Here is a 14,772-nt window from a genome sequence, read left to right as displayed (position 1 = left end):
CTCGTAACCAGCCTCCCGGCTTCTATGTTGAGACCTTCTGTCTATTTGCAGCACAGCAGCCAGAGTAATTCACATGACATCTCTCTTCTGCTCAAAACCCTCTGCTGGTTCTTCATGTCACCCAGAGTAAAAGCCAAAGTCCTCACAATGGCCAGGAAGCCTGTTCCCATCCCCAGGACCTCTCTACCCTCACTTTTGACTCTCCCCCTTGCACACTTTGTTTCAATCACAACAGGATCCGTGACTGTCCTCAAACCAGCCGGGCGTGCTCCTTCCTTCTGTCATTTCACCTTGTTCCTTCTGCCTGGAAGCTCATACGACACCTGTGCACACTATATATGTATGCTCTCCCTCACATTCTTTTATTCATTCAACAAATATTTATTGAAGTGTTATTCATTCAACAAATATTTATTGAGCACCAATGGTGTGCCAGACACTATTATCCTTGGCACAGACGGTTGAATACAGCATCTCTCTGATCACTGATGAGGTACAGCATCATTTCCTAGATGTGTTGGCCATTTTATAGTTATTTTTTCTGTAAATTGTCAATTCGCCTTATGTAACACTTACATAGTACTTCCTCTGTGCCAGACACCACTCTAACAACTTCATAAAGAGGCACTGTTGTTATCCCAATTTTACAAATGGGGAACCTGGTTAAGCTACTTACCTGAGATCATACACCTGTTTTTCTACTGGGTAGTTAATTTTTATCTTACCGATTTGTAGGAACTCTTTATATTTAATGGCTATTATCTGTTTGAGTGTTATGATGAATTCTACTGGCTGCGTAATAGGGGAAAGACCATGTTGTCTCCAACTACCCTTGTACCATGTTTTTCATCCACCAAGCTATACATGCTAACCAGTGAGAACATTTCATTTTACCTTGTGTATTAGTTATCTATTGCAGTGTAACAAATTATCTCCCCACCCCCCCAAAAAATAGCAGTTCAGAATCACAAATAGTTATTTTGTTACACATATTTCAAAGGACAGGGATGTAAGAATGGCTTAGCTGGATGGTTCTATCAAGCACTGTCAAATGGTTCTGGTGGTTTGCAGTCAAGCTCTCAGCCAGAGTTGCAGCCATCTCAAGAATTCAACTGGGGTAGAACTCCATGTGTTTTCTGGCAGACCTCAGTTTTTCTTTGGCTTTTGACGAGAGGCCTCATTTCCTCCACCACGGGCCTCGTCACACGGCTTCTCACAATATTGCAGCCAGCTTGCCCTCAAGGGAGAGGAGGAGTGAGAGAGTGGAAGCCTCAGCCTTTTATAACCTATCATCAGAAGTGACATTCCATCATTTCTTCCACTTGCTATTGGTCACACAGCAACCCTCATACAACGTGGGAGGAGGTCATCTTTGAGTGTGAATACCAGGAGGCCAGGGTCACTGGTTCCATCTTCGAGAATGGTTACCACATGTTGGGTCCATTATTATTCTCTAGTATTCACTTGTTTTGGAAACACACACATGCTGAGTGACACTTTTGAAAAGGAGAAACTCAGAGTCCTGTACCTCAGCGATGGATTCCCAAAACTAAGGGGCTGCTGTGACAAAACACCATAAACTGAGTGGCTTATAAACAACAGAAATTTATTTCTCACTGTTCTGGAGCCTGGAAGTCCAAGATCAGGATGCCACCATGATTAAGTTCCAGTGAAGACCGTCTTCTCCAGGTTCCAAACGGCAGACTTCTCATTATATTTCCACATGGCAGGGAGCAGAGGAAAAAGAAGCAAACTCATTTTTTGTTTTTGGTTTTTTTTTAACTTGCTATGTTGCCCAGGCTGGTCTTAAAACCTTGATCTCAAGCAATCCTCTCATACCTTAGCCTCCCAAAATGCTGGGATGACAGGCATGAGCCACCATGCCCAGACTCTCTCATGTCTTTTTATAAGGGCACTAATCTCATTCAGAGGGCTCCATCCTCATGACCTAATTACCTCCCAAAGGCCTTGCTTCCTAATGCCATCCTACTGGGAGTTAAACACATAATCAGTCCATAGCAAGATTTATACCTTCCACTATCCCCTAAGCCCAAGACTCCTATTGCAACCAACGAAAGCCCTCTGCTTATTTTAAGCAGGAAGAAGGGTTATTTAAAGGATGTTGGATACTTTACAGAATCTACAGAAGGGCTGGAAGATTACAGATTTGAAGGCTACACAACCAGGCACAAGGTAGAAAATTCATCCTTGGAGTAAATCCAGTGAAGGCATCATAGCTTGCACGCCCGACACTACCAACAGTGGACACCCATATTGCTACTACAATCTAGAGCTGCAACTATCTTGAGGAAGTGACTGCTTCTGTTTGTCAGAATTGACTTTGCATGGTTCTCCTTCTTCGCAAGGTTTTGATTGAAAGACTTGACCAGGGCCGTTTGACTGGCAGCACCCTTTGATGAGTCATTTAATGGGCCTGTGCCCTAGCTGCAAAGGATGCTGAGAAAGCAGTTGTCCATCCTTTTCAGCTTATATGCAAGGAGGCAGACCATCCTTATATTCTATGCTTCGTCATTTGGAAGATTCCTTCAAACATAAAAACTTCAGATGCTGAGCAGACAACAATAACAAAACAAAAAACTGGAAATAAATATCTACTACACCTACAAAATTTGGCTAGAGAACAGAGAACATTTATCTAACTTGGAAAAGATCTTAAACACAGAACATCTAGGAAGTTCAATGCCCTCACTTTACTAATGAGGAAATTGAGGCCCTGAAAAGTGAAAGGAATTGCCTAATGTAACATAGGAAGTAAATGACAAGAGGCAAGACTTTTCCTCTTGGATCCAGACTCCAGGAGGAGGGAGTTCTTAATCTCTATCATGGTATAGATCTCTGTTTAATAATTTGGTGAAGACTGTGGATTCTTTCTCAGTATAACATTTAAAAAAAAATTAAAAGAATACATTAGATTACAAAGGAAACAAATTACATTGAAATGTAATTATAGAAATATTAAAGCAAAGTTGTGATACAGCAATATATGCAATACATATTTTTCTTTATTAACACATTAAGAATAAAATCTTGTAGCAGATCTAACAACCACTATGATTTCAAAGAAATGATATTCATTAAGGATATTTGAAGATTCCATAACAATTGTAATGAGATATTAAAATAACTATGACTCCCAATGATGACAAAGTCACAAGAATTGTAGATTCCACCATGGTTTTATTGCCTACATTCATAATAGAAAAAAATGCTAGAAGTCAGAGGTCAGTGGAAAAAGTTTTTTTCTATCCAAGTTGACTAATTCTTTATATCTTATCTTCAGAACTGCAGGGACTGGGGGTGGTCATTCCGGGATAAGAACTGCCCGGCCTGTTGATTATAGGATGGAAAAGCAGGGCACACAAATAGGCCAATAAAATCAGTTGAAATTGATCATGAATGGAGGGTTTGCAAAGTATTCCTTTCTTATGGGTATTGTGGGAGGCGAGGGTGTGCACGTGGGGTACATACATGTCATGCATGTGTGTATGTGTATTTTCCTATTACAAGAGATTCCTATATTTACAGACATGGAAAGACAGCAGGGTAAACTATTAATATTAAATGAAAAACACATTACAGAACGTGTAACAACAATAGATAATGTTTACTGAGCACTTGCTAGAGCGCTTACAGATGTCACCTCATTGAATCCTCTAACCAACACTTTGACATAGCTTTTTTAATTTTATTTTATTCATTTATTTATTGAGATGGAGTTTTGCTCCGTCACCCAGGCTGGAGTGCAGTGGCTCAATCTCAGCTCACTGCAACCTCCTTCCGGGTTCAAGCAATTCTGCTGCCTCAGCCTCCCGAGTAGCTGGGACTGCAGGCACCTGCCACCACACTCGGCTTATTTTTGCATTTTTAATAGAGATAGGGTCTCACCATGTTGGCCAGGCTGGTCTCGAACTCCTGGCCTCAGGTGATCCTCCTGCCTTGGCCTCCCAAAGTGCTGGAATTACAGGCGTGAGCCACCATGCCCAGCCATCATAGCTATTTTTTATTATCTCATTTTGTAGGTGAGTAAACCAAAATGTGGAGAGAGAAAGTAAGTTGCCCAAAATTGCAGAGCTGCTAAGTGAGGGAGCAGCCATTCAGGGCCAGACTATCTGACTCTAGGGCTTGAGCTCATGTCTGTTCTGCTTATCCACTTGTTATAATTAAATGTTTAACATGCTGCATGTATGTGTGTACATGTGGATACGTACATGCATTTTTAAAAGCTGGCACATTACATATGCCAAACCACTAACTGTGTTTACCTCTGGTGAGAGTGATTGGGGAAAGGGCAGAGATGGGATAAACCATTTCCTTTTTAAAAACCCAAAGAGGCTCAAGTGTTTTTAAATAAGTGAGCAAGAGCCCCATGTTTCAACCTGAGTGAATCTCACAAGTAAGGTTGAGCAAAAAATATATGGCCAGTATAATACGGTGCCTTAATATGTAAGACAAAATTACCTATGAGGTAGGGTCACAAACATAGATAGTAAAAATATAATGATATGTATGGACTCAATAAATATCAAACTTGGGGGAGATAAAATGGGTGAGGAAAAGAAACAGATGAGGCGTCAGTCATATTGATTATGTTTTACTTCTTTTTCTTTTCTTTTCTTTTTTTTTTTTTTTTTTTTTTTGAGACAGAGTCTGGCTCTGTCGCCCAGGCTGGAGTACAATGGCGCCACCTTGGCTCACTGCAAGCTCCACCTCCTGAGTTCACGCCATTCTCCTGCCTCAGCCTCCCAAGTAGCTGGGACTACAGGCGCCTGCCACCACGCCTGGCTGATTTTTTGCATTTTTAGTAGAGATGGGGTTTCACCATGTTAGCCAGGATGGTCTCGATATCCTGAGCTCGTGATCCACCCGCCTTGGCCTCCCAAAGTGCTGGGATTAGAGGCGTGAGCCACCGCGCCTGGCCAATTATGTTTTACTTCTTAAGCAGCCTGGTGGGCAGTAGCCGCCTCTTATATTATCATGTACACTATTATTTTTTATTTGTTTCATAATAAATTTAACAGAGAGAGAAATTACTAATGAGAAATACCCACACACAGTCAATCCTTCATTTTAGCTTTGATATTGTTTGAATTCTCACTTGGGAAATGTATAAAAGAAAAAGGGGGATGTAACAGGTCAGGTTAGTGGTTACCTTTGGGAAGGAGGGAAGGAGTAGTTACTGGGAGTCCACACGGGGGCTTCTGGAGACCAACAATGTTCTGTTTCATGAGCTGGAGTGACAGTTTCACACGTGTTTGCTTTGTGATATTTGATTGATCTGTATGTATAGGATTACGTTCACTTTTCTGAATATATGTTATATATCAAAATGTTAAAATGTAGAGACTCTTACCTTATGAATATACAAAAAAAGAGGAAGACATCTAAGGCACTTACAAAAGAACTTTAACCTCCTAGTTTTCAGCTGGTTCTATGCCATCCCAGACTCAAGGCCACTCAGCAGGTTACACTCCCCTCCATAGGCTGCAGGCACGAGGCGAAGCTGTAGTGCTCGTTCAAGACCTTTCAAAACAGATCTCTGGGCACACCCCAGCCTCCAGCATCTTCAGTGGGGTGGCTTTTGTCAAAAGGCTGTCTACATCACAGAAGTCCAGAAAAATACTGTCATGTGGCCAGGCTCTTAAGTGGGGAAGCCTGGGACACTGAGAAAGAAAACACGAGATTCCAAATGCCAGTTGAGACGCCATCCATTAGTTGTTGTGTTGGTAAGTTTTTGTTTTGTTTTGTTTTGTTTTGTTTTGTTTTGTTTTGTTTTGTTTTGTGACGGAGTTTCCCTCTTTCACCCAGGCTGGAATGCAGTGGCACGATCCCAGCTCACTGCAGCCTCCGCCTACCGGGGTCAAGCAATTCTCCTACCTCAGCCTCCTGAGTAGCTGAGATTACAGGTGCACGCCACCATGCCCAGCTAATTTTTGTATTTTTAGTAGAGACGGGGTTTCACCATGCTGGCCAGGCTGGTTCAAACTCCTGACCTCATGATCTGCCCACCTCGGCCTCCCAAAGTGCTGGGATTATAGGCATGAGCCACCGCACCTGGCCCTGTTGCTAAGTTTTTTAAGGAGCCACAGCAAGATTGTTTTCTGGCTTCTTTAGTGATAAATTCACCAGTCTCTTCTCAGGAATGGAGAGGACTTCCAAAGATCAAAACAATGCTCTTACAAGTAGAAAAGAGAGAGGTAACTGAAATGCAGAGGGAAGAACCATGATCTGGAAATCAGATCTGTTGCATCAGCTAGCTCATGCTGCATAACAAACCACTCCAAAATTCAATAGCTTGAAACAACAAGCATTTATTATTTATTAGTCAGCTAGGTGGATGAAGCTCAACTGGTCTTGGCTGGGCTTGCTCAAGTGTCACCCGTAAGTTTGGCTGGGTTTGGCTTTGACCTAACTCATGTGTGTCGTGACTGACTGGCTGTGAGCTAACGGCTAGGGGTGACTAGGCAGTGTGTTGCTCATCATCCAGCATGGTAGCCCAGGCTTGTTAGTATAATGCTTAGGTGGGTTTCCAAGACAGAAAGGAAGTGTGCAAGGCATCTTGAGCTGTTGACTTAGAACTATCACATCATCATTTCTGCCAAACTCTATTGGCCAAAGCAAGTCACCAGGCAAGCTCAGATTCAAGAACTGGGAAAAGAGACCCTACTTCTTGGTGGAAGCCACTGCAAAGCCACATTGCAAGATAATTGGGTATGGGGGGGGGGGTGAAGATTTGGTGACATTTTTACAGTTAGTCCACCCTACTTGGTTCTAGTCCAGACCTTTGTGGAAAGGTACCTCTCCTTTCTGGATCTCAGTTTCCATATCTGTAAAATTAGAGGCTTGAACTAGATCAAGGGCTGACAAACTATGACCTGCTGCCTGTTTTACTCAATAAGGTTTTATTGAAACACAGCCATGCCTATTTGTTTCTGCCTTGTCTTTGGCTGCTTTTGTGCTAGAACAGCAGAAGTGAGTAGTTGCAATAGAGACCCTGTGACCTGCAAAACTAAAAATATTTACTATATCGCCCTTTACAGACAAAGTTTCTGACCTGGGAAGTAAATGAGCTTTCAATTTCATTTGATTCTAATATTGTCTGTTTCCAAGCCTCCTCCACAGAGCTTAGTAATCATAAGAGCACTACCACTTGTTGCACACCTACTGAGTGCAGTAGGCACTGTGCTAAGAGAGGCACTATGAGACGGGCATGGTGGCTCATGCCTGTAATCCCAGCACTTTGGGAGGCTGAGGCGAGTGCATCACCTGAGGTCAGGAGTTTGAGACCAGCCTGGCCAACATAGCAAAACCCCGCTTCTACTAAGAATACAAAAAAAAAAAAAAAAATAGCCAGGCATGGTGGTGCACTGCTGTAGTCCCAACTACTCAGGAGGCTGAGGAAGGAGAGTTGCTTAAACCCAGAGATGGAGGTTGCAATGAGCCAAATTGTGCCACTGCACTCCAGCCTGGACTACAGAGAAGACGCCATCTCAAAAGAAAAAAAAAAGAGAAAAGCACTATTGCAGGGTGGTCTTGAGAGTGGATCCTGGATCCAGGATGCCTGGTCTGAATACCAGCTCCATCACTAGTGTGAGTTTTGACAAGTTGTACCTCATTTCCTCATCTGTGAAATGGGAGTAATGTCACAACCTCATAGGGTTGTCATAAAAATTCTTGAGTTAATAGATGTTAAACCTTTGGAGAGTTCTGCCTAAACATTCCATAAATGCTAAATATTATTCTTTACTTGTCTTATTTCAGAAGAATTCTCAGATCATCCTTTAGAATAAGGAAACAGAGACTCAGAAAAGTGAAAGGGCCTGCTGAAAGTCCCACAGCTACCAGGTAGCAGAGCTGAGATTTGAAGTCAAGTCACAGAGACTTCCTCCCTGTCCAGTCTGACCACACTCTGGCATCCTCCTAACACCCAGCCAGCAGGATGCTGTGTGCAGGGCTGTTCTTACATCTTTACATTACAGTAGCCTCCCTCATCCATGGAGGATGCATTGAAAATCCCCCCAGTGGGTGCCTGAAACCATGGATAGCACTAACTCCTGTATACACTGTGTTTCTTCCTGTACATACAGATCTATGATAAAGTTTAACTTATAAATTGAGCACAGTAAGAGATTAGTAACAATAACTAATAATGAAATAGAACAATTATAACAGAATACTATTCAGAATTTGACAGATACAAGATTTGTTTTTACTGTAGATCTTAGCAACATCAGTGTATTAGTCTTTTCTTGCACTGCTTATAAAGACATACCCAACACTGGGTAATTTATAAAGAAAAAGAGGTTTAATTGACTCACAGTTCCATGAGGCTGGGAAGGCTTCACAGTCATGGGAAGGTAAAAGGCACATCTTACATGGTGGCAGGCAAGAGAGAACTTGTACAGGGAAACTCCTCTTTATAAAACCATCAGATCTCATGAGACTTACTCACTATCATGAGAACAGCATGGGAAAGACCTACCCCCATTATTCAATTACCTCTCACCAGGTCCCTCCCATGACACCTGGGAATTGTGAGAGCTATAACTCAAGATGAGATTTGGGTGCAAACACCGCCAAACCATATCACTCAGCAGACATTTTTTTTTTCTCATTAAGTCAAGAACTTTCACCTTTTTCATTTAAAATAAGCACTTTTTAGCTTCTCTTTGGAGTATCCAAATTGCCAGCATCACTACTTTGACACTTTGGGGCCATTATTAAGTAAAATTAAGATTACTTGAACATCACGTAAGATTCCATCATGCTACTTAGAATGGTGGGCAATTTAAAACTTATGAATTGTTTATTTCTAGAATTTTCCATTTCATATTTTCAGACTGCTGTTGACCATGGGTAACTGAAACCACAGAAAGTGAAATTTCAGATAAAGGAGGAACTACTGTGTACCTAAAGGTCATATCACCACCTGGAGAAAATGAGATGCTGTCTAGCCACTCCTCTCTGAAATGCTGTTCAATCAAATGCTACTCTCCCAATTGCTCTGCCCATGGGAGAGTTGTAATTATTCAACTTGATGCTTGACTGGTTTTATCTCGGGGAAAGAGAGACAATGACCCGAGGGATTTTATTTCAGTAAAGGCAAGCAACTTAGAAAACTCTCATGCTTGAAATAGACATACTTCTGAATAACTTAGCAAATGAGTCTTCTGAGGGGGCAGGACACACACACACACACACACACACACACACACACACACACACACACCCCAAGGTCATCAAATCTGCGCCCTTGGCTCTGGTAGGAACCCAATCAAGGCATCACAGATAGGCACTGCTCCTATATGCAGAATCCTACTGTATGAGTTTCCTATTGCCAATATAACAAATTACCACAAACTTAGTGGCTTAAAACAACACAAATTTATTATCTTACAATTCTGGAGGTCAGAAGTCTAACATGTGTGTCACTGGGATAAAATCAAGGTGCTGTGCTCCTTTCTATGGTTACCTGAGGAGAAGCCATCTTGTCTTTTCCAGTTTTTAGAGGTCACCTGTACCCCTGGCTCTCAGTTCCCTTCTATCTTCGAAGCCAGTAGTGACTGGTCAAATACATCTCACAGGACCATTACTCTGACCCTCATGCTTCTTCCTTCCTCTTCCACAGTTAAGTGCCCTATGCTCCCTTTGGGTTCAACTGGATAACCCTCTCACTACCCTAAGTCATCTGATTAGCCACCTTAATTCCATCTGCTACCTTAATTCCTCTTTGCTATGTAACATCATGTAATCACAGGTTCTGGTAATGAGGACACCCCGTGTTTCCCCATTGGTCCCAGCGATGCTAATTGTTTTAGGTGGGACACAAGCAAAGCGCTAAAACACAGATACACAAAATGGGAAAATCCTCTCCCTTTCAATTGTCTGCAATCTTTCTCATTATGTAAAACGAAGTCTCAAGTTGGTGTTACTCAGTCTTTGACACTCTCACTGCCTCACATTATGTATTTGCACGTTCTTAGAGTCATCTGATTAGCCACCTTAATTCTATCTGCTACCTTAGTTTCTCTTTGCTATGTAACATCATGTAATCACAGGTTCTGGTGATGAGGACATGGACATCTTGGGGAGTCATTCTTCTGCCCTCACACTACTGATTTTTGCTGTCTGTCTCCCCTTCAGTTTGCCTCACTGCTCGTTCCCTGGCGTCTAGAGCAATAATGTTCTCAAAGTCAGTGCCCAAAAAACGTTTGTTTGATATTTTGAACATCTGCATATCCATTCATCTTCTAGTCTAAGAGCAATTAAACTCCAGAATTATTTTCCTATAGCATACAATTGCTTGTGTTTTGTTGTTGTTGTTGTTGTTGTTGTTGTTGCTGTTGTTGTTGTTGAGACGGGGTCTGGCTATTGTCACCGAGCTGGAGTGCAATGGCATGATCTTGGCTCACTGCAACCTCCGCCTCCTGGGGTCCAGCAATTCTCCTGCCTCAGCCTCCCAAGTAGCTGAGATTACAGGCACCTGCCACCACGCCCAGCTAATTTTTGTATTTTTAGTAGAGACAGGGTTTCACCATGTTGGCCAGGCTGGTCTCGAACTCCTGACCTCAGGTAATTCACTCGCCTCGGCCTCCCAAAGTGCTGGGGTTACAGGCATGAGCCACCACGTACAGCCAATTGCTTGTATTTTAATGCACAGGTACTCAGGATCAGATAGAAGTCAGAGGCACAAGAGTCACCAGGAGGGTGACCCAGAAATCTCACGTGGAAACATCAGCGCCTTTCAGCAACCACTTCTCAAGTTCATTTGGTGTTCATGGTCCATCATTGACCTGGAAAGGACACAATGATAAGCAAGATAAGGAGGATTTAAATGACTTGGAAGAAATACAGAGCAAAGACATTAAATAAATACAGACCTTTAGAGCTTAAAAAGGTGTCCGAGGGTCTCCATCCCCACGTTTCCCCTTTGGTCCCAATGTTGCTAATCGTTTTAGGTGGGACACAAACAAAGCACTAAAACACAGATTCACAAAATGGAAAAGTCCTCTCCCTTTCAATTGTCTGCAATCTTTCTCATTCTGTACGACGAAGTCTCAGGTTGGTGTCACTCAGTCTTTGACACCTGTCTAACACTGGCTCATCTCCTTTTTAACAAAGAGAGATCAAGTCTCCGGCTACAGCCTGGATCAGGCTTCATCTCCCTGGGGTAGTGTCCCAGCAGTGCAGGTGGCAAAAAACAGCTGGTTTGAGAGGCACTAGGGCCAACTCCCCCTCTTCACTATTAAGAAAACAGTGGCCCAGAGAGAAGAGATAATTTTCTCAATGTCACAGAGCTGGTCTCCTGCACCCCGTCTCCTCCATTCTAATCCAGTGTCTGCCTCCTGTGTGTGAAAGTACATGAGAAATAACAGGAAAGGAAACAAGCCATCTATACCTAAAGGAATGAAAGAAGAGAATGGGAAGGGTTGGAAGATTAATGCTTCCCTCTCTGGCCAGGCTGCTGAGTGCCAGGACTTGGAGAGAAGACAGGAGAATGCCGAGGAGCAGAATGAAAAATGAAGCAGTCGAACTCCCTGCTGTCAGGGAAGCCTGCTCCCTTCTGGCTGCAGCCACTGCCAGAAGGAATACTCAGGGTTTGCAGAGGGAGAAGGAAGGGTGATGCCAAAAAGCAGCTGGGAGTTGGGCCAGAAGCTGGGGTTCAGGACTCCCCACGACCTATGAGGGTGGACTTCAGATGGAAGGTTCTGAGGTGATCTTGTGAGCCAGGCAGATCACCCAAAAGCTCTACCCTGCACCACTTAACCCCCCAGACCTCAAGGAAGCCAGCCCCTGCCCCTCCTCCAGCCAAGCCAGCCTCTTGGCAGACACACAGATGGCTCTGAATTAACAAGAGCCAAAATTAACTTTCCAGGAAAATGCTTCCACCTTCCGAAAAGGACACTGAGAAAATATTGCATATAGCAAAGAGTTTCAAACTTTTTTAAAGCAGATGATTCTGTCAATGAACAAACATGCTCATCATTTAATGATTTGGCAATCAGAGTTTCAAAAAAAGTATTTGACTAGAGCATAGTGAGTGCACAAAGATGCATTTTTAGATTAATGTATATGTAAAAAAATAAAGTCCTGCTGCTCATGAAAATTGGAGAGAGAATAGGTTTTGGGGCTCCAGCTCCTTGCCCCAACTCCGTCACCTCTTGTGAGCAGCTAATTATAGATTGAAAAGCACTGAGAATCCTCCCTGCCCCCTTTTTTGCCATGCTAAAGGAAGCATGGGTCTGAGTTTTCATTGGGTTTAAAGCCACCCATGTTTGAAAACCAGAGACAACATGAGTCTAAAATTAAAATGACCCTTATTCAGCAAAAACTTGACTAGATATCAGAGCTGCAAAATCAAACCTTTTACAATTAAGCCTTGGATTCTCCTGGCTGTTTTGGCTGGTTGGGCTTTACCTCCCATCCCTGCATAGTTCAAGTATCTGTACTATGTTGCTGCGTAACAAATCACTCCAAAACTTCAGGTTGGTTCAAAACTATCATCATTTATTTCCATCACCATTCTGATCCACAGGGGTCAGCAATTTGGATTGGGTTCTCAAGGAGATTCTTCTGGCCTGGGATGGATTTGCTGGTCTAGAATGAGGTTTATGCATGTGTCTGAGATCAACGGTCAATTAGCCATCAGATTGATGGTCACTGGTCAATTGATGGTCAGTTAGGGCAGCCTGGGGATGGTTTTCCTCCTGGGGTTGGCTGATGGTTGGCTGGCTGCAGCAGGGGCAGTGGCGGGGGGTCTCTGACCATATGTCTCCCATCATCCATTATGCTAGCCTGGGCTTGTTCACATAGTGGTGGAGGATTCCAAAAACATCAAGGGAGAACCCTGCAGGGACTGGGCTCAGAACTGGTACTTATACTTCTACTACCAATAGCATCTCTTTCTGAATGAGAGGCACTTGATAGCGAGTTTTGCAATGTACTGCAAATAGACACAGAGGTACTTGCCCAGAAGTGACGGGAAGGGAATAGTTTATTTTGGAAGCCCCAGTTGCCTAGTGGTTAAATGATTCACTTATAATCCATTGACTTGTACCCATAAGGAATGATGGGAAATTGGATTCCCACAATGTCTCTTACTTCCCAACACACCCCATAATGAAGCACAGCATAAACCCTAACCCATCTGCTGCCCTCAAGAATCAAAGGCAAACCCATTCTTTCATCAAAGGCCAGACTCCTGAGTCTCCATGTTTTCTATCTCCTCCAGTCACAACACATGCCACCCATCCAACCCCACATTCTGCTTCTTTGGCAGTGCCCCTCATCTCCATGTCAGCCCAACACACACACTGCTGGATATGCAAGGAAAACTGACCACAATGGGATTCATAATGCAGATTGTCACAAAGAATAGCAGTAATGCTCCCCATACCTGCATTCAAATCCCCAGCTCCACCACTTCCCACCTGAATGACCTTGGGTAAGCTACTCCACCTCTCTGAACCTCAGTTTCTTTATCTGTCACATGGAGCTGCCTTACTCAACTGTATCCATAATATAAACATGCTGAGAACACGTACTGTGTGCCAGGAACTGTCCTAAGACCTTTGCATATATAAACCTATTTTATCATTATAACAACTCTATCAGGTAAGGTACTATTTTTATTCTTATTTTGTATAGGAGAGAATTGAGGTTCCTAGAGATCACTGACTTGGCCATGGCCACATAGCCACTAAGTGTCAAAGACAGGATTCAAACCTAGACAGTCTGGCTCCCAAATGCTGGCTTTAGCCCCTATACTTAAGTCTCACGTGGCAGATAGATTTTCATTGCAAATGACAATTCCATTTACCCTATGATAGAGATCAGAAGAGCTATATTGGGGTAAATCATGAGGCTGAATCCATGCTCAATGGAGTATATGTGCTGCAATTGATTGGCAATGTCTGCCATAGACATGGGACTGAGGAGCAGTGGTATGGTCCAGCACATAGTTTGCATCTCTGACTTATCTTCACCATACTGCTTCCAGACATTGCCTGACTGTAAAGAGTCCCGTCTGGGTTGGATAAAACACAGGGCTTTATAAAATTTCTATCCAATAACTCACATCATGTATTTGCACATTGAAGGCACTCCTCCACTCCCTCCAATCCTCTTGACTTCCATACCTGATACCTCTGGACCCCTTAGTCTGGTCTCAAGGTGGATTTACAATCCACAGTAGCCTTTGGGATGGGCACACACATACTCCACTGGTTTTTGGAAGGAGGTACCATACAGTGCCCATGACATTTGCTAATCACAAAGAACAAATGCTCAGAGGCTATGGGGAAAGGATTGTGAAACAAACAAGAAATTTCTCTGACATCTCCAAGATTTTCTTAAAAACACATGTGAAGTTTTTCTTAAAAACTCATGTGAAGTTTTTCTTAAAAACTCATGTGACTTCTGTTCTTTGTTCTTGCGATAGTTTACTGAGAATGATGCTTTCCAATTTCATCCATGTCCCTACAAAGGACATGAACTCATCATTTTTTATGGCTGCATAGTATTCCATGGTGTATATGTGCCACATTTTCTTAATCCGGTCTATCATTGTTGGACATTTGGGTTGGTTCCAAGTCTTTGCTATTGTGAATAATGCCGCAATAAACATACGTGTGCATGTGTCTTACCGCATATTCTCACTCATAGGTGGGAATTGAACAATGAGATCACATGGACACAGGAAGGGGAATATCACACTCTGGGGACTGTTGTGGGGTAGGGGGAGGGGGGAGGGAT

The sequence above is a fragment of the Gorilla gorilla genome, chromosome 18 (assembly GCF_029281585.2).
Source record: "Gorilla gorilla gorilla isolate KB3781 chromosome 18, NHGRI_mGorGor1-v2.1_pri, whole genome shotgun sequence".
Taxonomy (NCBI): Eukaryota; Metazoa; Chordata; class Mammalia; order Primates; family Hominidae; genus Gorilla; species Gorilla gorilla.
This window is presented reverse-complemented; position numbering follows the sequence as displayed.